Source organism: Schistocerca gregaria, chromosome 1 (genome assembly GCF_023897955.1).
Source record: "Schistocerca gregaria isolate iqSchGreg1 chromosome 1, iqSchGreg1.2, whole genome shotgun sequence".
Taxonomy (NCBI): Eukaryota; Metazoa; Arthropoda; class Insecta; order Orthoptera; family Acrididae; genus Schistocerca; species Schistocerca gregaria.
In genome coordinates this window covers 310,153,508-310,175,935 of record NC_064920.1, presented here as the reverse complement: position 1 = coordinate 310,175,935, position 22,428 = coordinate 310,153,508, and the positions used below count along the sequence as shown (strand labels likewise).

At 46.7% G+C, this 22,428-nt stretch overlaps 1 non-coding gene across 1 annotated transcript; it reads right to left on the bottom strand.

The window, feature by feature from the left end:
• Positions 1 to 21,482: 21,482 nt before the first annotated feature.
• On the bottom strand, positions 21,483 to 21,555 carry Trnap-cgg (transfer RNA proline (anticodon CGG)). Its single transcript has one exon. It is a non-coding gene; the product is annotated as a tRNA-Pro (tRNA).
• Positions 21,556 to 22,428: the final 873 nt, after the last annotated feature.

The window sequence follows — 22,428 nt, the reverse complement described above, 5'->3', positions numbered from 1 at the left end:
TCATTTGGTTTCTACATTCTGTGAGTCGTTTGTAGCAGCAAAGAGCTTCCAGCAGAAAATATGTGTTTTATCACAACGAATATGAACAAGTGCTCATAGTTCTTAAGGTATGCATTTTAGAGCCCATGTTTTCTAGACTTTTTTACGTGTTTTTGTCCATATGGCCATACTATAAACTATCAAAATATGGAACACTTTATTTTTAAACAGCCCGTAGGCCTGTAATTACGACGATCTGTTCGACAATCCTTCCTAAAACAGAAATGTCTTGCCCTTTTCCCGAATCACTTCGTTTCTTTAGTTGCTGCAGCCATGCTTCTAGAAGCGGCGCAAGGTCTTTCACATGATCTCCGTCGAACTTTACAGGAATTGTTCTTCTACTGAGAAATTTGAGACTACTTTCTACTGCATTAATAAATATCGTTTCAGCGTTCGTGCGTTAGCTGAAAGAGGGAACCGCATTACAATCATCTCGATAAAAAAAAAAATCAATAGATGAGCTCAGTTCTTCGGTTTTCTCTCTGCCATCAACTGTTCCTATAAAATAAAACACAGCGTGTTGTTCTTAACGGAGAGAAGTCTTCAGACGTACAAGTTGACAAACTTCTCTCCTGCGTGAGCTCTTTTCTGATATGGAACGTTAATCTCATGAACACTTGTCAGATGAAGGTGGTGGCTATGCGTTGCTGTTGTAACCAGACCTGCCCCACGCTTGCGCTCCTCGGTAGCTGGTATACCGTCCGACAAGATGATGCAATACTTGGAAAGAGTAAGACAAAGAAGTGATTAAACGAAACTCTCTGTGGCGCAACGGGGTGGGCCTACAGGCTGGACTGGAAGATAGCGTCGTGCAAAAAGTAAATACCAGGTGAGGGGTCAGCCCTTCTTTTAAAAAGGGCGTTCAAGAAGTTTTGCACAATCGGCTCTAATTTTTTTTTCATTTTTGGCAGGAGGAGAATGAAATTTCTTGTGAACATACTTGGAACATTTAGCTATAAGTTGGTATATAAAATTATTTTCTTTTATTTACAGGTGAGCCATAATGGACCGTGAAGTAGATGCCAAGCTGCGACAACGGTCGGTGATGGAGTTCCTATTCAAGACCGGCTATGACTCTGCCACATCGATTCACAGGAAGCCTTCCTGTTTATGGGGAGGACACATTGGGTGGCAGCAGTATCCAACGGTGTTTGCAGGGGTTTAAAGAAGGTGATTTCTCTCTACTGGACAATCCACGATGCGGTAGACCATTGACGGCAGTGAGTGTTGTAAATGAGGAGACCATTGATCAAATCATCCAAATCAACTGGGACCGTCACTGTTTGTCACTGGACAATCTACGACGTGCTATCAAGACCTACAGACGACAGCTTCAAGATCAACTCATCAGACTACACCATGACAATGACAAACCCCATACAGCCCTTATGACGCAGGAGAAAATCAGGAAAATGGGTTGGAAAATTGTTCCTCATCCTTCCTTCAGTCCGGACTTAGGCCCGACTGATTTTTATTTCTTTGGTCGTCTCAAGGCCCAACTGCGCGGTAAAACATTTCCTAGAGAGAAGTACGTTGACAAAAAATTTCATTCTTCTCCTGCAAAAATAAAAAAAAATATAGACGACTGTGCAAAACTTTTTGGACGCCATTTGTACTTGTCAATTCTTATGCAGCCCAAGAGCATTAATGTTCTCTTTCATGACTCGATTAAATGTTGTGGACAAGGAAGAAATAGCAAACTACCTGATTATAGTATTTACATATTGTATATCGTGCTCCCCTCACTACTTCACACACACCTTTTACTTCACATAGTGTCTACATCAACAAACTAAAATGCCATACACATCTCGAATAAAATTTTCAGTGTTACGAATATGTCCAGCTTACGTAAACAGATATACCGCTTTTGTGTGCTGTGTTTTTGTGACATAATCGTCTCTGAGCGTTATATATATATGGAGATGGGAATTTGCACAAGGTGTTTTATGTTTTTAAATATTTTAGCTATGACAAACATTTTACAATGTGCTGCTTTTTATCTAGATAACATCTTGGAATGAATTTCAGGCTAAAATGAACACGTTTCATAACGAAAGATTTTTTAGGACCTCATGACATAAAAAGCTGTCGAAAACCGTTATTTCAAAATAAAGAAATGTTTATGGGATCTTGGCTTTTGAATGTTTTTAACATTAGGAATAGTTGCGGAGCAACAGGGAGAAATGCGCTAGTGAGCGACTTGTTCAATAATTATGACATAACAGAAACGCTTATTTGAAGCAAAAAACTTCATATGGACCTATGCGCTATTTCGAATGGTTTCTGAGACAGAAGACATTTAATGTGCACTAACGCCCAAAAGTTAGGCATAATCACGAAATAGGACATATTGCCTTATCAGGACGTCGGGAAGATTAATAATGAAGCTACAGCTCGATCACAAGACATTTAACAAACAACAGCGCTCACAACATGGTATTCGAAAAGCTAAGGTACAAATTTGTGAGAAAATTACACAACTCTAAAATCTCTTCCACAACAGAAAAAGCTATTAATAGGAGACATGGTTACCAATAAGATCCACACATGCTGCACAGTGACGTGGCATGCCCTCTACGAGATGGTTCAGAGCTCTGTTGGCAATCGAACCCATTGCGCAGCAAGAGCGGTGCGGAGGTTTGGAAGTGTCCTTGATTGGGGCTGCCTCCCTGAAACATCTCAAGCACATTCTATAGGATGTAGATCCGGGGACATCACTGACTATTCCGTGGCACGGATATCTTCAACTTGAAGAAATTCATACACTAGAGCAGCTCTATTCGGAAGGGGCGCTATCATCCATAAAGAGTAAGTCTGTAGCAACCGCACCTCTGAGAAGGCGAATACGTAGTAGGTGTACCTCATCTCTCCACTGAGCGTTTATACTATTCCTCCGACCAGCAACGAAGATGTGCTGCTCCGTACTACCAAGCAACATGAGGCCATCATCTCCAGACCGATCTCTTTCCACGATGTTCGCCGGATATCAGCCATGCTATGGGATGGCTATTCTTGCTCTGGAATACGATGAACATTTCCTGTGTCTCGAAACGTCGCCAAAGCCTCGAAATTACGTTTTATGGCACCTCCAAGGATACTGAGACTTTGGTCTGTTTCTTGCTTGCTTGTAAGCGGCCATGTAGTCTACCGTGCATAACAGGATCCAAAAGGCATCTTTGTTGCATCACAGTATCAATCTTACCAAGAGACTGCACCCCGCTCGCTACGAACAGACAAGGAAGACTGAGACGTGAGTGGTATAATGAACTGTTTGTTTTAACCTTTCAGTTACGTTGCTATTTTCAGCACGGAGCAGTCCTTTCATATACAGAGTGAACAAGTATGGTACATAAATAAATGTTGTTGTATAGAGAGAACAAGTATTTTACATAGATAAATATTGTTGGACGATTGCTCAGCTTTTTTCTTTTCGTGATGCTTAACTTTTGGACACTATTGTGTATTCGTTCTTGGGCTAGTGGCGCGCACGCATGTGTCTTACCCACCCAAATTCCCTTACTTTTTATTTTAGTCTAATCTACGTCAGTGCTTTCAACCACTTTGCCCACTGTGTATTTCTGCATAGAAATAAGAGTGGGCCGATAATTGAACCTTGTGGACCACTTTTTGTGAATTTTCTCTAGTCACTAAAATTCTGTGCCTTTCCTGTATTGTTTGAGTTATTTAGTAGAACTTTTTCATTCTGTTTCTTAAGTATTATTCAAACATTGATAATGTTCTATCACGGAAACCGTTCAGAGTAGGACATATATCCACACTTTCCAGTCATATCCCTCAATGTTGACCATTCCTCGTGGGACATGCTGTATATAGGTACAAAAATGTAGAACCCAATGCTGGCCAGAAAATATACATACATGCGGGTAACATTTCGCTTACTAATTCTTCTTTTATTATCTGCTACAGTTAGTATCACTAGATTGAAGACGCAGTCAGTAGGTCGCAACGTGATGGGTGAGCAAAAATCAGTCAGTATTAAACAATTTGTGCGCTTAATATGATTAAAAAGTGAGAAAATAAGATAAACAAATAGAAATAAAAAGAAAGAAATGGCGTCTGCTTTAGGCAGATTTTCAAAACGGCCAAGATTATAAATCTGAATAAACTAACAGTTAAAATGAGAAGAACACGTGCTCGCATGTGGTCAGAATCTATCAGTCACGTCCCCAAAATTCAGTTTAGACAGATGTACTAGGACACATTAAATTCAGGGATAAATATCTTTGCAGTTTTCATGGATAAACTGAAATAGCTTTAACTTACAGAGTACGCTATCGTGGGTGGCAAGAATTTATGAGCAACACTAAGAAAATCCCAACTGAATTTACACCTTACAATAAATGAATATGAAACTCGGAGATAAAAGGAAGACAGAAAATTGATACAGTTGACATCATTCATCTTCATGCCGTGGATCCTGGCACGAACTCAAGGCCCCAGAACAAAGAGCGCTACACATAGCACCAGAAAATCACGCGACGTTGACAAAAAAACATGCCGGATAATCATGGTTGCGAATATTGTTGTGGTTGGCAGGAGAGCCAACACCTTGGTACTAAAGAAGGTCTGGAACATGACAAGGGAATTAGAATTGAGAGAAACGGACGTAGCTGGTGGAATACTTAACTTTAATCCATTGATGACGAACGTCGCTCTTGACATTACATGATTTACAATATCAATAGAAACTGGTAATGGCGCCTTGCTAGGTCGTAGCAAATAACGTAGCTGAAGGCTATGCTAACTATCGTCTCGGCAATTGAGAGCTTATTTACTCAGTGAAACATCGCTAACAAAGTCGGCTGTAGAACTGGTTCGAGTGCTAGGAAGTCTCTCTAGACCTGACGTGTGGCGGCGCTCGGTCTGCAATCACTGATCGTGGCGACACGCGGGTCCGACGTATACTAACGGACCGCGGCCGATTTAAAGGCTACCACCTAGCAAGTGTGGTGTCTGGCGTTGACATCACATTCCTCCGCCGCAAATCGGCGTACGGTTGTGGCATAAGGCTTCCGCCCGCCGTGGGGAGGACCGCATGTTGACGTATGCGACGAGGTGGGGAGCCTAACAACATGCGAGGCTGTGCCACCCGCCCCCTGCCACTCGGACCGCGGGGAGCTAGGAAACGCCTGAAAACCTGCTCCAGGGTGCACGCCAACATGCGGTGTATGCGCCCGTAGAGAGACAGGAGGGGTGAAGTGTCGACCTCCATCGGGCCGGGGCACTCGACGGGCGAAGAGTTCTATGTCGGAGGACAACTGGTCACGGGAAGCGATCGGAGGCGCGTGACCCAGCGAGGCTCCCGGCGGTTGCAGCGACGCGCCCACTGCGGGCGTCGCCGGCGGGAGAACAGGCGGCGGCGGCGGCGCGTCGCCATGAGGCAAAATGGAAGGCAGCGTCGGTAACACCTGGGGCTGAAGCGAGCCAGTATATGGGTCCCCAGGGCGCTGACCGGACGGCACCGTCGCTGAAAGCAGACGGCGAGTGCAGGTCCCGTGCGACGACAGAGGCGCAGCTGATTGAGATGCCGACGCACCTCACCAGAGGCTCCCAAAACCAGATACATAGCGCTGCCGAGGCAGCGAAGAATGCGCCCTTCGAGCCAACGCCGTGAACCTCGATAGTGGCAATAGTAGACAACGTCGCCTGGAGCAAAAGCCGGTGTCTGCCGCTGCACAGGAACCTGGTGCGGCGGATGTAGCAAAGACATCAAGGTTCGATGATGACGACCGTGGAGCAACTCAGCCGGCGAGCGACCATCTCGGGGCTGAGAGCGATACGAGGACAAAAAGAGCAATAACGCGTCCTCCCGAGAATGCGACTCTTTCAACTTAAACATCTGTGACTTGAAAGTCCTGACCAATCGTTCAGCGGCACCGTTTGACTGTGGCGAAAACGGCGCGGACGTCAGATGTTTAATACCATTGGCCTTGCAGAATGCCTGAAATTCTGCGGACATGAATTGTGGACCATTGTCGGAAACAATAGTCTGTGGAAGACCCTCAATGCAAAAGATAGCGGATAACGCTTGGATTGTGGCAGATGACGTCGTGGAAGACAACCGGACAACAAAAGGATAATTACTGAATGAATCTACCACAACCAACCATCGAGCGTTCCAGAATGGACCAGCAAAATCGATGTGTAAGCACTACCAAGGGGAAGTGGCTTTTGGCCATGCAAAGAATTTCTACGGTGGTGCTGATTGTTGTTCGGCACACACCATGCAAGAAGAGCACATATTCGTAATCGCGGCATGGATTCCGAACCAAGTACAGTGCTGACGAGCAAGTTGTTTCGTTCTCACTGTACCCCAATGTCCTTGGCGGAGACGCTGTAAGCCAGAGGACTGTAACGAACGTGGTATCACGACCCTGGACTGATCATTATCAGAACGCAACAGCAAAACACCACGTCGTACGAAAAGTCTCTCCTTGTGAGCAAAAAATCGGCGAACCAATGGGTCCCCGAACCGTGACTTTGACAAGGGCCATTGCGTAGCAACAAAACGCAGAACGGGAGCAAGGACAGGGTCGGCAGCTGTGGCTGTAGCTACACGACGAAAATCAATCGGAAACGATTCGACAACGTCATCGGTTTCCGCATCAATGAACATGCAAGCAAGTTCGGAGGAATCGAATGCCCTATCCTCAGCAACAGGCAAGCGGGATAACGAATCGGCGTTTCCGTGCTTAGCTATGGTCCGGTATAAGATATCGTAGCGGTACTGCGAGAGGAAAATAGACCAGCGAATGAATTTCTGCGCTGTACGTGGAGGTACAGGCTTGGTCGGATGAAAAAGCGATACCAAAGGTTTGTGGTCTGTGATTATGGTAAAGTGACGACCATACAAGAAATCATGAAACTTTGTAACACCAAATACCAGAGCCAATGCTTCTTTCTCGATCTGTGAATAATTTATTTGAGCAGACGAGAGGAATTTGGACGATCGTGCGATCCATCTTTGTGCGCAAGCACAGCACCGATCCCGAATTCCAATGCATCCACCATCAACAATAAGGGCTTCCGGGTATCGAACGGCGTAAGGCAAGTATTGGAAAGCAAAGCCGATTTCAACTGGCGAAAGGCGCGTTCGCATTCTGTCGTCCAGACGAACGGAACATCTTTACGGCGTAAGCGATGAAGCGGAGCTGAAATGGAAGAGGCATGCGGCACATATTTATTGTAATACGTAATTTTTCCCAGCACACTCTGTAGCTGCTTCAAATTCCGCGGCGAAGGCAAGTCTTGTATGGCACGAAGGTGCGTTGGACTGGGATGTATGCCTTGCGCATGGAGGACATGTCCCAAGTATGGTAAGTCCCGAGCAAAAAAACACACATTTGTCCTTCCGCAAGCGAATACCAATTTGCCGCAAGACCTAAAAGAAAGATCTGAGATTGGCCAAATGTTCTTCTTCCGTCTTTCCGGACATCACAATATCGTCCAGATAATTAGCTGCAGTTGGGACCGACGCACAAACACTTTGTAGTATTGCTGAAACAATGCAGGGGTGGATGCACATCCGAATGGCAGTCGTTTGAATCGATACAAACCAAGATGCGTGTTAACCACAAAACGTGCTGGGATTCTTCGTCCACCGGTATTTGCAAGTACGCATCTGCTAGGTCCAACTTCGAAAAATATTTACCCGGGCACAGTTTGTCAAAAAGATCTTCCGGGCGTGGTAAAGGAAAAGTTGCAATCATTAGTTGTGGATTCACTGTTGCCTTGAAGTCCACACAAAGTCTCAACTTTCCGGAAGGTTTTGGCAAAATTACTAAGGGTGAAGCCCAGAGAGAAGCCTGCACACGTTCAGTTACACCATGTGATTCCAAATCGTGTAATGTTTCTGCGACCTCATCACGCAATGCGTGGGGAACATTGCGCGCTCTGAAAAATTTCGGTTGCGCGTTTACTTTCAGTTCCAAATATGCTTTATAGTTCTTAGCGCAACCGAGGCCCGGTGCAAAAATGTCTGCAAATTCTTCACATAGACGAGAAACACTGTCCGAAGGCACCGTCTGGTTCACTGATAGGACCTGATTTACTATAGAAAAGTTAAACACCTGAAATAAATCGAAACCAAACAAGTTCACTGCAGAAGAAGAACGAAGGACGTAAAATGACACAAGTTTTGTTTGTCCTTTGTATGTTGCAAGAAGGCTGCACTGCCCTAACACAGGGATGTTTTGACATGAATAGCTATTTAACTTAACAAAAATGGTTCAAATGGCTCTGAGCACTATGGGACTCAACTGCTGTGGTCATTAGTCCCCTAGAACTTAGAACTACTTAAACCTAACTAACCTAAGAACATCACAAACATCCATGCCCGAGGCAGGATTCGAACCTGCGACCGTAGCAGTCGCACGGCTCCGGACTGCGCGCCTAGAACCGCGAGACCACCGCGGCCGGCTTAACTTAACATTTGCGGCACGCAACGGAGGTGTGCCAGCAGTTTGTAAGTGTCTTGACTGATCAGTGAAAGTGCAGCTCCGGTATAGAGCTGGAATGGTATCACTTTGCCGTTAATGTTCAAGTCTACAAAAAGGTTATTGTCCTGCTGACGACAAGAGCGACTGTCTCGTGCAACGTGAACTGTCACTGGCACATAATCACTGGCGACTTGACGGGAGTTCCGGCGATGTCGACGCACAGTATTTTTGGGAAGAACACAGTCACTGTTAGAGAGAGTGGCAATGGGCGGAGTGGAATGAACTACATGAATTTCCATGGACGAAGTTCCGCGAGCCTTAGTATCCATGGTTCGATTCCGATTACGGCGCGGATCAAAGGGCGTGGAACGGTTTTGAGCTTCCGATCTGAGCTTTTTCTGGCAAACACTCTGAACATGTCCTTTTTCATTACAATAAAAGGAAATAGCTTGGCGTGACGGGCAATTCTCCCGCGAATGTATAGTAGCACAACGCGGGCATGATTTTATGATTTTATCACTGCATTTGCGTGCCTGCGCGGCACAAGTGGCCAAGAGCCTGGCGGCAGCGGCGCGGCCGGGCGCGAGGGCTGTTTACTGTTCCGTGCAGCTCGCCTGGCGGGCTGGTTAACCTGACACACTGCTGACGAAGGTTCAAATGATTCCTGAGTAAAGTCAAGTGCGTCCTGCCGATCCAATATGTCCATCACTTGTTGAAGGGAGGGATTTACTAGTTTCAAAATCTGTTCCCTTATACGAACATCAGAAGTGTTGTGTGCAGTTGCATCACGTACCATAGTATCTGAATAAGGGAGTCCACATTGACACTCAAAAGCACAATCCCTAGTAAGGCCTTGCAACGTTGCAACCCACTCCCGATTAGTCTGACCTGCCGTACGTTTTGTACGAAAGAAGGTATACTGTTTGGCAACTACGTTGACTGATTCTTTGAAATATGAATCTAATGCAGACAAAATTTCTTCGTAGGACAGAGTTGCTACGTCGCTACGCCGACGGACGAAAGGAGAAAAGGCTGCCGCTCGTTACCTTGAATTCTGTAGGCGGCGAGATGGAATCCAAATTGGCGTGACCACTCCGTCCAGCTTTCCAGTGCAGCATCAAAAGGTCGAAAAGTGGGTGCAACAGCGTGCTGTGGCTGCGTTAGCGGTGAAGCGGCTGCTGCCGCATCGTTCTGCATCGCACGTTGACCCTGCACGAGCTGTCCAAGGGCATCAGGTAAGGTCTGCGTCTGCTGATTCTGTAAGCGATAAAATTCGGACAGTATATCTGGAGATTGTGGCGAAGCCATTACACAAGTAAATCAGGGCAATATCGATAAGAACACTTTTACCCTCGTCGCCAATGTTGTGGTTGGCAGGAGAACCAACACCTTGGTACTAAAGGAGGCCGAAATGCACGCGTTTTAGCTCACGCAGGCTGGTGTGAGGTCTGGAACATGACAAGGGAATTAGAATTGAGAGAAACGGACGTAGCTGGTGGAATACTTACTTTTAATCAATTAATGACGAACGTTGCTCTTGACATTACGTGATTTACAGTATCAATAGAAACAAGTAATGGCGCCTTGCTAGGTCGTAGCAAATAACGTAGCTGAAGGCTATGCTAACTATCGTCTCGGAAATTGAGAGCTTATTTACTCAGTGAACCATCGCTAGCAAAGTCGGCTTTAGAACTGGGGCGAGTGCTAGGAAGTCTCTCTAGACCTGCCGTGTGGCGGCGCTGATCTGCAATCACTGATAGTGGCGACACGCGGGTTCGACGTATACTACCGGACCGCTGCCGATTTAAAGGCTACCACCTAGCAAGTGTGGTGTTTGGCGTTGACACCACAAATATTACAGATGGTTATGATGAATAACCGATCTGAACTAAGTGAAATGACTTATCGTTGGCGGCTGTTCCCGGTGGAGGTTCGCATCCTCCCTCGGCATGAGTGAGTGTTTGTCCTTAGGATAATTTAGGTTAAGTAGTGTGTAAGCCTAGAGACTGCTGACCTTAGCAGTTAAGTCCCATAAGATTTCACACACATTTGAACATTTGAATTTATCGTTGGACGAAATTCTTAGGAATTTCGGTCACATCGGTTGGAGAAATTGTGCTAACGAATTTAACGAATACTTCTACTATTGCCCTGCATATTCTAGATGGGATATGTAGTAAAATGCCAACTTTAAACCTATATGGTGGTAAGATGTATCGTATGTCGTATTGAATAATAATGTATTGGAAACGTATTCTGTATTGAGCAAACGGAATTTTCATCTTTTTCGGCATTGTATGTACCGCAGTAATTTCACCATCATCAGTGAATTCAGAGGGTTCTTAATAGCATATACTGATGTGCGTGTAACAGCTAGTTTGGTACAAATTTCCATCTGCGACTTTTGTATTTCGCGTTTGTCGTGTACCAGTATTTACGAAATGTTCAACTGCTATTAATAAAATAGACTGAAAGCAATTATGGCGATGAAACTTAACTGAAACGCGCGTGGATGAAAAATAAGGAAGTAGCGTATGCTTTTCCTTTTCCACATCAAAGCAAACACGAACAAGAAGTGATCTTGAACCTCGGGTTGTTGAAATGGGAATACAGCCATGTTAAAGCCCAGTTATTTGTAATGAACTAGTGTTTTTCCGGAGAGCTCAGTGCGTCTCCCTGGAGTGCAACTGTGTCACCGCAGAACAGTGAGTCAACGGCCGCGGCAGTTGCTCATTGGGGTCGTCGTAGCTGCGCTTCCGAAAGGGAACAGAGAGAGAGAGAGAGAGAGAGAGAGAGAGAGAGAGAGAGAGTGAGAGACAGGGGGTGGGGAGAGGGGCGAGGTTGGAGAGAGGTGTGCCCGCTGCCTCTAATAGGGCCCCTGCAACGCCAGCCGCAGCTGATCGTCATTAACGGAACCATTTTTCTGCGCCTCTCCTGCGCCGGAAAGTGACGGCTTTCTCGACTAAAGGTCAGGCTACTGTGGAAAGTAATCAACGCCGGCGGCTGCCTCGGCTGCACACTCATCGCCGTGTCATCCCAGCCTCTATCGGCGTCTGCTCACTTGCGCTCGCCTGGACCTGTTCTTCTAACAGCATTACCGACGGAGAAAACGTGAACTGCTGGTGGGTACTGTGGAGTTCAAGTCTGGCAGACACCGATTCAATCACAACATATTTGTTGGTATTGGTGAACCGTCTGTTTGTAGGGATATACATTTCCATTGATTCAGTAAAATACTCAACTCGTGTTAAACTGTAATACTAGCGAAGAGCTTACAGCAGAAAATATGTGTTTTATCACAACGAGCCGGCCGCGGTGGTCTCGCGGTTCTAGGCGCGCAGTCCGGAACCGTGCGACTGCTGCGGTCGCAGGTTCGAATCCTGCCTCGGGCATGGATGTTTGTGATGTCCTTAGGTTAGTTAGGTTTAAGTAGTTCTAAGTTCTAGGGGACTAATGACCACAGCAGTTGAGTCCCATAGTGCTCAGAGCCATTTGAACCATATTTTTTTATCACAACGAAGATGAACAAGTGCTCATAGTTCTTAAGGTATGCATTTCAGAGACCATGTTTTGTTTGCTAGACTTTTTTCCTCTTTTTGTCCATACTACATTACTAATGTCGACATTATATCATCATGTCCTGATGTCCTGTATCCGAGGCTGCTTGCGAGTTTGCCAGTAGTTTTATAACCAGCTGGCTGCGTCACACTCTCCGCGCAGGGTTAAATCGCGTGGTGGAGCTGCCACCTCTAGGTATTGCGACCTGCCTGATTCTCTGCCGTGGTAATGTTCGAAACAAAATACACAGATTCCAAGCTGTCTGTGGTACAATCAGCGGAGCGTTGGGCCGTGAGGTGGAAGAAGAGACCATCATGAAATTCTATAAAGTGATGCCGGTTCCCTTGTTATGCTATGGAAGAGAAAGCTGGGTTACCACAATAAATAAATAAACAAATAAAATAAAATGAAATAGGAAATTGAAATTCAAACAGCAGGAATGAGGTTCCGAAGGAAGACGAAGGGCAGAATAGGAAGAGACATAATAAGAAAAGAAGACGTAATTTTTCAGGTTTTCCGGTGATCTGTTGACATGTTGAACAGTCGGAATCTCTGTCGGATGTTCGCGTCGTTCTCGCACAATATTTCGACGGTGTAACTCATCCTATACCAGTGTGGAATGTCGTACATCGGCCGGATCACCACGACGGTGGAAATGAGGTGTAAAGAACACCAGAGACTGATAACATAATCAGCCATAGCGAAACACTGTCTAACACATGATCACTCGATGAATGACAGTGACACAAAGACCTCAGATTAAGTGACACAAAGACCTCAGATTACTATGACAGTGCCATAAAAGAATCCATCGAGATCAGCTGTGATACTGGGTACCAGCTCAGCGCTACTTGGGATCCGGCTCTTGAGCTTCTGAAAACTGAACCAGGACACTTCGAGATTTCGCAAGAAACAGAAGTGCAGTCCGAAAAACCGCCATGAAACAGAGCCTCAGACACTAAAAGTGTGATTTAACACACGTAATGTGACGAACACAGCCCCAGAGGACGGCCGAGCCGAGCGCGAACGGCAGTCGGAACACCAGCGGCCAGCGAGGGCCGTACGAACCGCTGGCGCTGTCCGCGGACGGAACACCGACGCAGCACAGCCCGGCTGCGGAACGCACAGCAAGAAACATAAGTGTAGGCCGAGAAAGTGGCCACGAGACAGAGCCCCAGACATTACACATCGGTTTCGACACACTTCAGACAACTACCACGACAGTCGGAACACGGCGACCACAGACGACCACTGGAGTCGTGCCTGGCGGGCGCTGATCGCGAACGGAACACTCAACCCGGAGCGGACGGATTGCGGAGCACCCAGCACAGTCAAAGCATGGATACTGGACTCGAGCCAGCAGTGAGGAGCATGTCACTGCTGCGGAGCGCTCGCTATTGTTACCTGTTACTTACAGGCCGAGCAGTCAAATTGCCAGGTGAAGAGAGCACACAATGCAAATTGTCGTGGTGCTGTTTTAACGGCAAAAGCAAAATTGTTGTGTAACGCGCGCGCAGCACCGTGGGCAATAAATAGAACATAAATAGGACGACCGTAAATATCAGATGCCCGTCGACCACCGCGGAGGGATACTCGGTGAACGACGTAGAAGACAAAGCACGCGAAGGAGAACCATCTGTCCACTAAACAGCGTTGCCGTCCCCGCCGGTCTATATCCGCTACCGGGACGGTTGGTGAGACATCCATGGCAAACTGAAGACCATCGCGATCGGCCCGCTGAATGTGGTCTGGATAATGACGATTTATTGGAAGTGCAGCCGAGCTGCGTGCATCACTTCAAGGCGCTCATGCCAATCCTGAAGCCGTACAAAGCACCGGCATAAGAGAAGACCCAGTCGAAAGAGAAGAAAGAAACAGTCAAGGCCCTCTTTAGAGGACTCCCCTGGCTGTGTGCCTAGGAAACAGTACGTACGTCGCTGTTTACACTGGACCAAGTCTTCGGGATCAACTGACCCGAGGCTTCCACGTAACGCTGGAGCCTCTACCGGCGGAACAGACACCAAGCCACAGAGCTTTAAGTGTTTAAGTGTCAGCAAGAGGAAATGTTGCAAAATATGCTGTGTAAAATGCGCTGGCAAACAAGAGAGCTACACATGCACAAAGTCGTGTGCAGGCACGCCGACGTGCTCCCGCTGCGGCGAGCCGCACGAGGACAGCTGGCGCAACTGCAAGGCCTTGCCGGGCCGCTGCAACACCAATGACAAGGCGCAATACTCTTCACCTGCAGAACATGCCGAGAAGGAGAAACGACGGAGAAGGAGGCGCAGGAAATCCGCGCCCTCGCCTCCAGGGAAGAAGAAAAAGAACCAGGTGGCAGAAGCGCCTTCCTGAGCGAACATTCAACCCCATCCCAAGTGAGAGTGGTAGAGGGGAGGGCTGGTAGAGCACACCCAGGCGGCGGCAGGTGAGCCAGATCGCCGGGATGACACAGGTGCCGCAGTGGCAGAAGGCGGCGCACGAACAAGCACACAACCACTGAAGCCGCACTGAAAGAAGCAGAAAGGCGCTTCAGGATGGCGCTCCGTGCGGAGATGGAAGCTGCCTGCCTCATGCTGAGGGAGGCATACCACCGCAGGTAGCGGATGAAAGTAATGGCGTACAAACGGAAGCACTCATGTACTACGGAAGCATCCAAAACTAACAACCATACGACAAAAGACCAAGCGACGCAGACAAGCACAGCGAAGATGTTGCTGACAAACCGCGACGCACAGACGGCGAACGCCGACTGAGAAGACAGATCACCAATGGCCAGCAAGGAGGTGATGTCGAAAGAGGTCATCACAGGTGGTAGATGCATAACCGATCTCGAAGACGTGGCAATAGCTTGCCCAAAACCAGATGAGCAAAATAACCTTCAACGTAGCTGGCTGGAGTTTAGTAAGCAGAGAGAAAGAGAAGAAAAGAACGTGCAGAAAGAGATGAAGCAGAACGACGCCACCGGCGCTATGGCTACCAATCCAACTACCGCCACCGTCTACGGACGGCACAAGGCAGCCGAACCAGCATTGGCGAGCGACGACTTAGCGCCTCTAGGAAAGACGCGTGAGAAGCAGCAAGCAAACTGTGGCTACACCTGCAGTTTGGAGCAGGGGTTTTGGAGGTTTCCCCTCGGCCTTAAGGCCAATGCTGGAAATGTCCCAACTTCCTCCTCTACTCCCAATGGTAAAAACAAAAATCCGTCCCCACAAGGCCTAGCAGCCAAAAATACACAGAACCAGTCCCAAGCCCCAGAAGTCGCAGGAAATACGATCTTAAATAACAAACTCGTAGGATGTCCCTCACCCGCAGTGCTGGATAGGGCACTGCATGCATTCGAAGAGCCATCCCACCTCTCTCAGAGGTGGGAATGAAACGACGAAGAAAAAAGGAGAAACTCACTCTAGGATCATTCTCGGGTAGCACCTGAAAAACACAGCGAATTAAGCAGTCGAAATATCGTGCAAGAACGATTCGAAGATCCGGCAGAGATCCGGATTATTCAACATGCCAGAAAATAAAATTTTAGGACAGAATTAAATATTTCCAACATGACCGACAAATTTCAGAAATACTGTAAAGACTGGAGGCAACACATCATGACAATCCCAGGTCACAGAATTCCTCAGTCGAATGGGGAAAGAGATACTGGGTGATCGCAAGAAAGATGTGAATGATTTTTTTTGTGAATTCGGAAACGTCAACAGCCTAATCCTTGAAAGGAAAATGATGATGATGATTAAATCATCATTACGGGTAATATGAGAAACACAGGGAGGATGAGGGGACGGTTCGTTGATATCGTAAATAGAGGTAGAATGCAGGAGTACATAATATGTAGCACCATGGTTTCACAATGTCACAAGTTTATTGTAAAGACTATCGTAAATGAAGACGATTTAACATCTAATCTAGTCGAAAATAAGAGTACTTACTAATCTAACAGATTTTTCCTGTTTCAAAAATCGTTTGTAAATCATTGAATAACTGCAGTGAAGTTTCTGCAGTAAGTATTTTAGACATGGGTATTTACGGTACTTTCAGAATTAATAAAATTTTCCGTACTGTTGTTGTGGTCGAATGGATTTCACCTTAAACCCGGCGTTTCATCCCCAGCTGCAGAGAACATTTTCATGGAGGATCGTAGCTTTGTTGAATGTCCGATTCACACCCTGACTCGCAACTGACTACAGCAAAATTCCTCTTCCGCGAACTTCCACGCAGTGGCGTGACGTCATGTTTTGTACGCGACCGCAATTGGCCGTTGTCAACCGCCATCGTCCGCTATTGCTTTCATCCCATGGTGGAAGACTGCTACACATCTTCTTCAAATATCACTCAATTTCACAACCTCTTCCTTCCTATTGATATTCCTGAGGTGTTTTGCAATCTCTGTGACCTCTCTATATAAAATTTCATGGTAACCGTTTGTGGCTGCCAGTACTTGAGTCGGGCCAGATTGAATGTGGTGGTCTCCTGGCTGTAAGGCATGTTCCGTAACAGCTGATCTGTCAATCTCCCCTCTTCTACAATTGCCCTTATGCTCTTTGCATCGTTTTTTGACAGTTCTTTTTGTAGTACCCATGTACACCTCCCCACAACTACACAGAATCCTATAAATTCTAGCTTTCTCCAGTAGTTGGCAAGCATCATTGGCTGATTTTAGGTGATCTTGTTTCTTCCGTGTAGATTACCGCGATGATCCGCTCTTTCCTATGCGGCCAGTCACGTCCTTAATGAATGGCAAGAAAACTTTCGAATTCACTGGCGGTTGGGAATCTAATTTCTACGTGATGGTCTTAACGCTCTTTTCACTTCAGTGAACGAATAACTATTCTTGAATGATGAGATGTTTTAATTCTGCGTCAAACACCACTGGTTCGAAGATTTTCCTTGCTCTAATCGCCAACGTTTTATGATGCCTCGCTTTTGTTGTGGGTGGTGATTCAAATCCTGGTGTCGGTCTGTGTGCGCGGGTTTTCAGTAAATCGTGTGGCCCAAGATACCGTCTTATTTCTTGAAAATCAGCACGTCAGGAAAACTCCATCATCCGCCTGCCTCCTCCTCCTCCTTGGTAAAGTGAATCATCGGATTGATCTCGTTCAGATGTTTGTAAAAATGACCCATATCCTGCCTGCTACGCCGCCACAGAGAAAACGCATCATCCACGCAACGGAACCACATAGTCGGTTTCTTGTTCGCGATTTCTAATGCCTACTCCTCGATTTTTTTCCATAAAGAAGTTCGGTGTAACCGGGCTTAAGGGGATCTCCGTAGTGACACCACCCGTCTGTTCATTGAATTGTTTCCATTTGAAATACGTGGTTGTGAGGCAATATTTAAACAGTTCTGCAACATCTGGAGGAAAAATCCGATTTAGGTGTTACACCACTTCATTGAGTGGAACCGTAGTGAATAACGACACCGCATCAAAACTAGCTAATATGACCTCCGGCTGTACCACTACACTGTTTAAGTTACAGTTAAAATTTGCCGAATTATTGATATTCGAATACCATCGGCCCACATACGGCCGTAATAATGTTGTCAAGAACCTGGCATTCGAATCAATAGTACTCACTATATGCCTTAGAGGAACATGTTCTTTGTGCACCTTCGGCAATCCATAAAGTCTTGGTGCTAGCGCAACTGAATTGAACAGACTTCTCTGCACGCTCTGTTCAATAGAGGATTTCTTTATCAACCGCGTAAGAGTTCTAAGAACTTTTTCAGTGGTATCTTTTCTTCGTTTCCTGTACGTTTGCGGATTTAATAAGTCGTTAATCTTACTATAATAGTCGGTCCACAGCCAAAACAACCTTCGCATTTCCTTTGTCAGCGAGGAGAATGATAACACTATCGTCCTGATTCAGACGTTTTATGGAGTTTCTCTCAACCACAGTTAAATTAGTTTTTGAGGCTTCGCGCGGGACAATACTCTTACTGCTTCTTATTGCTTCTAGACGGATTCCCTCAGCCGTAACCTTGTCCACACTACAGTGCCTACTTCTACGCTGGCTATATGTTCTTCCAAAGGCACAACTCGCGGGCTAATGGCAAAATTTCCACTTTTGGAAAGCACCGATCTCTCAACGTCAGACAACTAACGTCCGGATAAATTCATAACCGTGCGGGAAGCGTCTAAAGGGTCGATCGACTTATTAGGTTGAAAATCATCAATTTTTTTTCTTCTTGGCAACATACGATTCCTAATAGTACCGTGTAACAGTCTGGCAATTCTACCTGAGTGACCACTGCATGTTTTATTGCTGATAGTAATTTGGAGAGACATTAACTCCCAGAGTGAACTTGAAAGATCCTGGCGGGTCTGTTGAATCCGCTCTCGCACTAGAGCCTCTTCCTTCCGTTTGAAAATTTGCTGCGCTTCGGGCAAGCTGCGTGGACGCTTATTTCTCAAAAACTTCGAAACAACACTTACCGGTTTGCAGCGAGACAGAAATGGGAGGGAAGACAAAAGCTGCACTCTCTTCTTCTGCAGACCTTCCATGGATCGCACATTTCTTGACATCTTCTCCCCTCAGAGACGTCTAATTGTGACATGTAAACTTTTACGGCCGGAAATGTCACAATTAACAAAATCTTCCGAGCTATTATGCCGTGCCGGCCGGTGTGGCCAAGCGGTTCCAGGCTCTTCAGTCTGGAACTGGGCGACCGCTACGGTCGCAGGTTCGACTCCTGCCTTGGGAATGCATGTGTGTGATGTCCTTAAGTTAGTTAGATTTAATTAGTTCTATGTCTAGGGGACTGATGACCTCAGATGTTAAGTCCCATAGTGCTCAGAGCCATTTTTTTTATTATATCGTGGTCGAAAGGATTCCACCTTAAAACAAGACGTTTCGTCCCCTTCTGGAAAGGACATTTTCAAGGGGGATCGTTGTAGTATCCTGACCATTCGTCTCATATAGGGTGCCTAGAAACTGTTTTCTCGGATCTCTAGACAACTATTTAAGCAAATCATATTAGTGGATTTTATTAAAGCAAGTTAAGTTAACAATACTTAACTTTGTGTATTGACAAAGGTTGGAAGCATGCAAATGGCGACATGCAAATAATCAATGTCCTTCACTATGTACAATTTCAATGCAAGCAAAACAATTCAGTTCATAAGTCTGCTGTTTGTATGACGGCTCTTCCACTGTGGACGCGGCTAGTCGGCGCGGCGCTTATATTTTCTTAGTGTAGATGCTGCTCCTGTCTTGGTGCTGTCCTAGTCAGCGAACTATTGGCTGACGTCGTCTCACAGCCCTCTCTGCTCCTTCATTGTCGTGCCGCCGTTTGTTGTTACGCCAGAACATTCCTCCCCCCCCCCCCCCCCCCGCAGGTGACGGAGCGGGACATCGAGTGAGGGGGGGGGGAGGTTGGGGGGGGGGGGGGGGAGGCAGAAGTGAGGACGCCTCGCTGGAACGGAAAGCTCCATCGGTAAGACGACAGGAGGCGGTGTCGTGATTACACCTTTTGGCGGCTGCTGTGGCCGCGCTGTCTCGGGATCCGTGAATCTGGGAGAAGAGACGCAGAAGGATCACCATGCACATGGCAGTGGCGGAGTTGATTTTGATGTCGGCGTTGCTAGCGATCTGGAGCTGAAGTAAGGTACATGCAAGCGCCAAGTCGACGGACGATCTTGCCTCGCGACCACCTTCTGCTGCCGCTAATAACCTTGTAAAAGAGAAAATTATGAGGGACGAAGCGATACTTGCGGCCTTCCTTCGGCGTCGGATGCTGAGGAGGGTTTAGCAGGCGGAGCAGTGTGCTATATCGGCGGACGTGAAGCAGTTCCACTGGCGATGGTCCAGTTGCAATGCTTGATCCCTGGTGTATGTGGAGCGAAGTTTGGCCATCTGCTGCTTCAAGGTTCTGACAAAACGTTCCGCTTCGCCGTTTGAAAGTGGATGGAACAGTGGACTGTTAAGATGGTGTATGCCATTGCGGTCACAGAATGTTTGAAATTCATTTGACTTGACCTGAGGACCGTTGTCTGACAGTATGACTTCAGGGAAACCTTTGGGGCAAAAAATCGATGACAACATCTGAATTGTGCTATGTTACGTTGTCGAGTTCACTGGCACAGCAAAAGGAAATTTGCTTTTCAAGTCAACTACAATCAACCAACGAGTTTTGCAAAAAGATCTCGCAAAGTCTATAAGCACACGATGCCATGGTGATAACGACTCAAGGCAAGCAGAGAAGTTTTGTGGCGGAGCAGTCTGATTTTCCGCACATGTGTGACACTGTGACGTCATACTATCTATTTGGGTGTCAATACCCTGCCAAGCACAGCGTCGACACGCTTTCGTACAAACAATCCTGCAGTGTCCTTGACGAAGTAATTGCAACAATTATTTTTGCAAAGCTTCAGAGATCAACACACATGACTGTCCAGTATCATTTTGGACACGAATCTCTCCTTTCTGTATAGCGAGGCTATGCCGACGTGCAAAGTATTGGCGCACTACAGTTCTTAATGCTATGCAAGGAATGTGGCCAAGATGTGCGAATGTATTTTGGCAAAACGTTCAGATCTCAATCGGCTTCCGAGACCTGAGCAATTTTCCTATAGTTTAGCTGAAAATATTGAAGCAATTCATAATCCTGAGCATCGATGTGACAACAAGATGCAGCAGAAGCGTCAGAGTCTGTAATGGACAATCGGAAGGCGTGAAAATGACCGCTGATACGTCGCCCGGCTGGCGCCAGTACCCCTTTCTTGTAGTGTCGGCTTTGCCATCGTTTCGCTTTGGCCGGCCGCTCGCCCGTTGTTCACCGCGGGTTCAGCTGCTTAACACTGCAGCGTCGAGGCAGCAGGTCTCACTGTGTGGTCTGTCGGTTGCAGTTACAACACGCTGGGGAGGTTGGCCCTTACTTAGTACGCATGCTTATTGCGCGTGGTTATACTGGAGTGCAGCGGCCGGAGACGGCAGTAAGCGTTTCCGTTCCGGCACGAGGCGTGGCGTTTTGTCCTTTCTGGCCACGCAGTGCATGTTGAGAAGAAGAGCTTGCCGGAGCGTCGCCTGGCATTAACCGCTCGCCTGGGTATATGGTGTCAGTCTGATTTAAACAGGTGCAGTTGTGTGCTCCTATATGGTTGTTAATGGTTAACTAACGTTTTCGTCAGTGACGAGTCTGATATGTCAAAGTTATGTCACACGTGGCGTGTTATCGGGGCTTGGGCTTCCCATCTTAGTTTCCTACCACCTGATGACGGATCTGCAACTAGACCTAAGGGAGCCCGGAGGAGGAGGAGATTAGAGTTTAACGTCCCGTCGACAACGAGGTCATTAGAGACGGAGCGCAAGCTCGGGTGAGGGAAGGATGGGGAAGGAAATCGGCCGTGCCCTTTCAAAGGAACCATCCCGCCATTTGCCTGGAGCGATTTAGGGAAATCACGGAAAACCTAAATTAGGATGGCCGGAGACGGGATTGAACCGTCGTCCTCCCGAATCCGAGTCCAGTGCGCTAACCACTGCGCCACCTTGCTCGGTAAAAGGAAGCCCGGTGGGCTCGTCATTATTGACAGATACTATATCTAGAATTGTGGTAACCTTGTGGTTAAGTAGCAAAATTTGCAGCTTAATTAACAAATAACGGAATACTATTCCATGAAAGTGTAGTTCAGGTGGGCTCTTGCCCGTTTAAAGTAATACTCAGCTCTTGCTATTACGTTTCAAGGAACAACCTTATTTAAGCGTGTATTGTAGCATTTAAATGAATTCTTCTGTGTTGAGTTAAACAACTAAAAAGAAAGTTGACGAGCCTTCCTGTTTAAATGTTATGTTCTATTCCTTTATGTAATTTGAATGTGCAATCTGTAACTGCTCCCCTTAAGATATATTGGAAATGTTCGTTGATGATATTCGTGCTCCGACCAACTAGCGGTAATATTGTCTTATGAGGAGCATTACATAAAAAAGTCTGTCCTGCCGCACTGCCACAGGGGTGGTCTAGCGGTTCTAGGCGCTTCAGTCTGGAACCGCGCGACCGCGACGGTCGTAGGTTCGAATCCTGCCTCGGACATGGATGTGTGTGATGTCCTTACGTTAGTTAGGTTTAAGTAGTTCTAAGTTTTAGGAGACTGATGACCTCAGATGTTAAGTCCCATAGTGCTCAGAGCCATTTTTTGAACCTGCCGCACTGCATTCACGCCGAGTGCGTATCAATAATATCGGCCAGTTCAAATAATTATATGCTCCCCGACGTGCACGAGCACACCAATGGCTGTCCATGTACTAATTATGGCTACAGTCCGTGTACGGCAATAGTTTCTCCCCTACAGTTTACGTAAGCTTGATAGTTCGAATCGGTACAATAACTGTCTAACGCGGCCAAGAATATTTATGCATGCTGCGCTCTG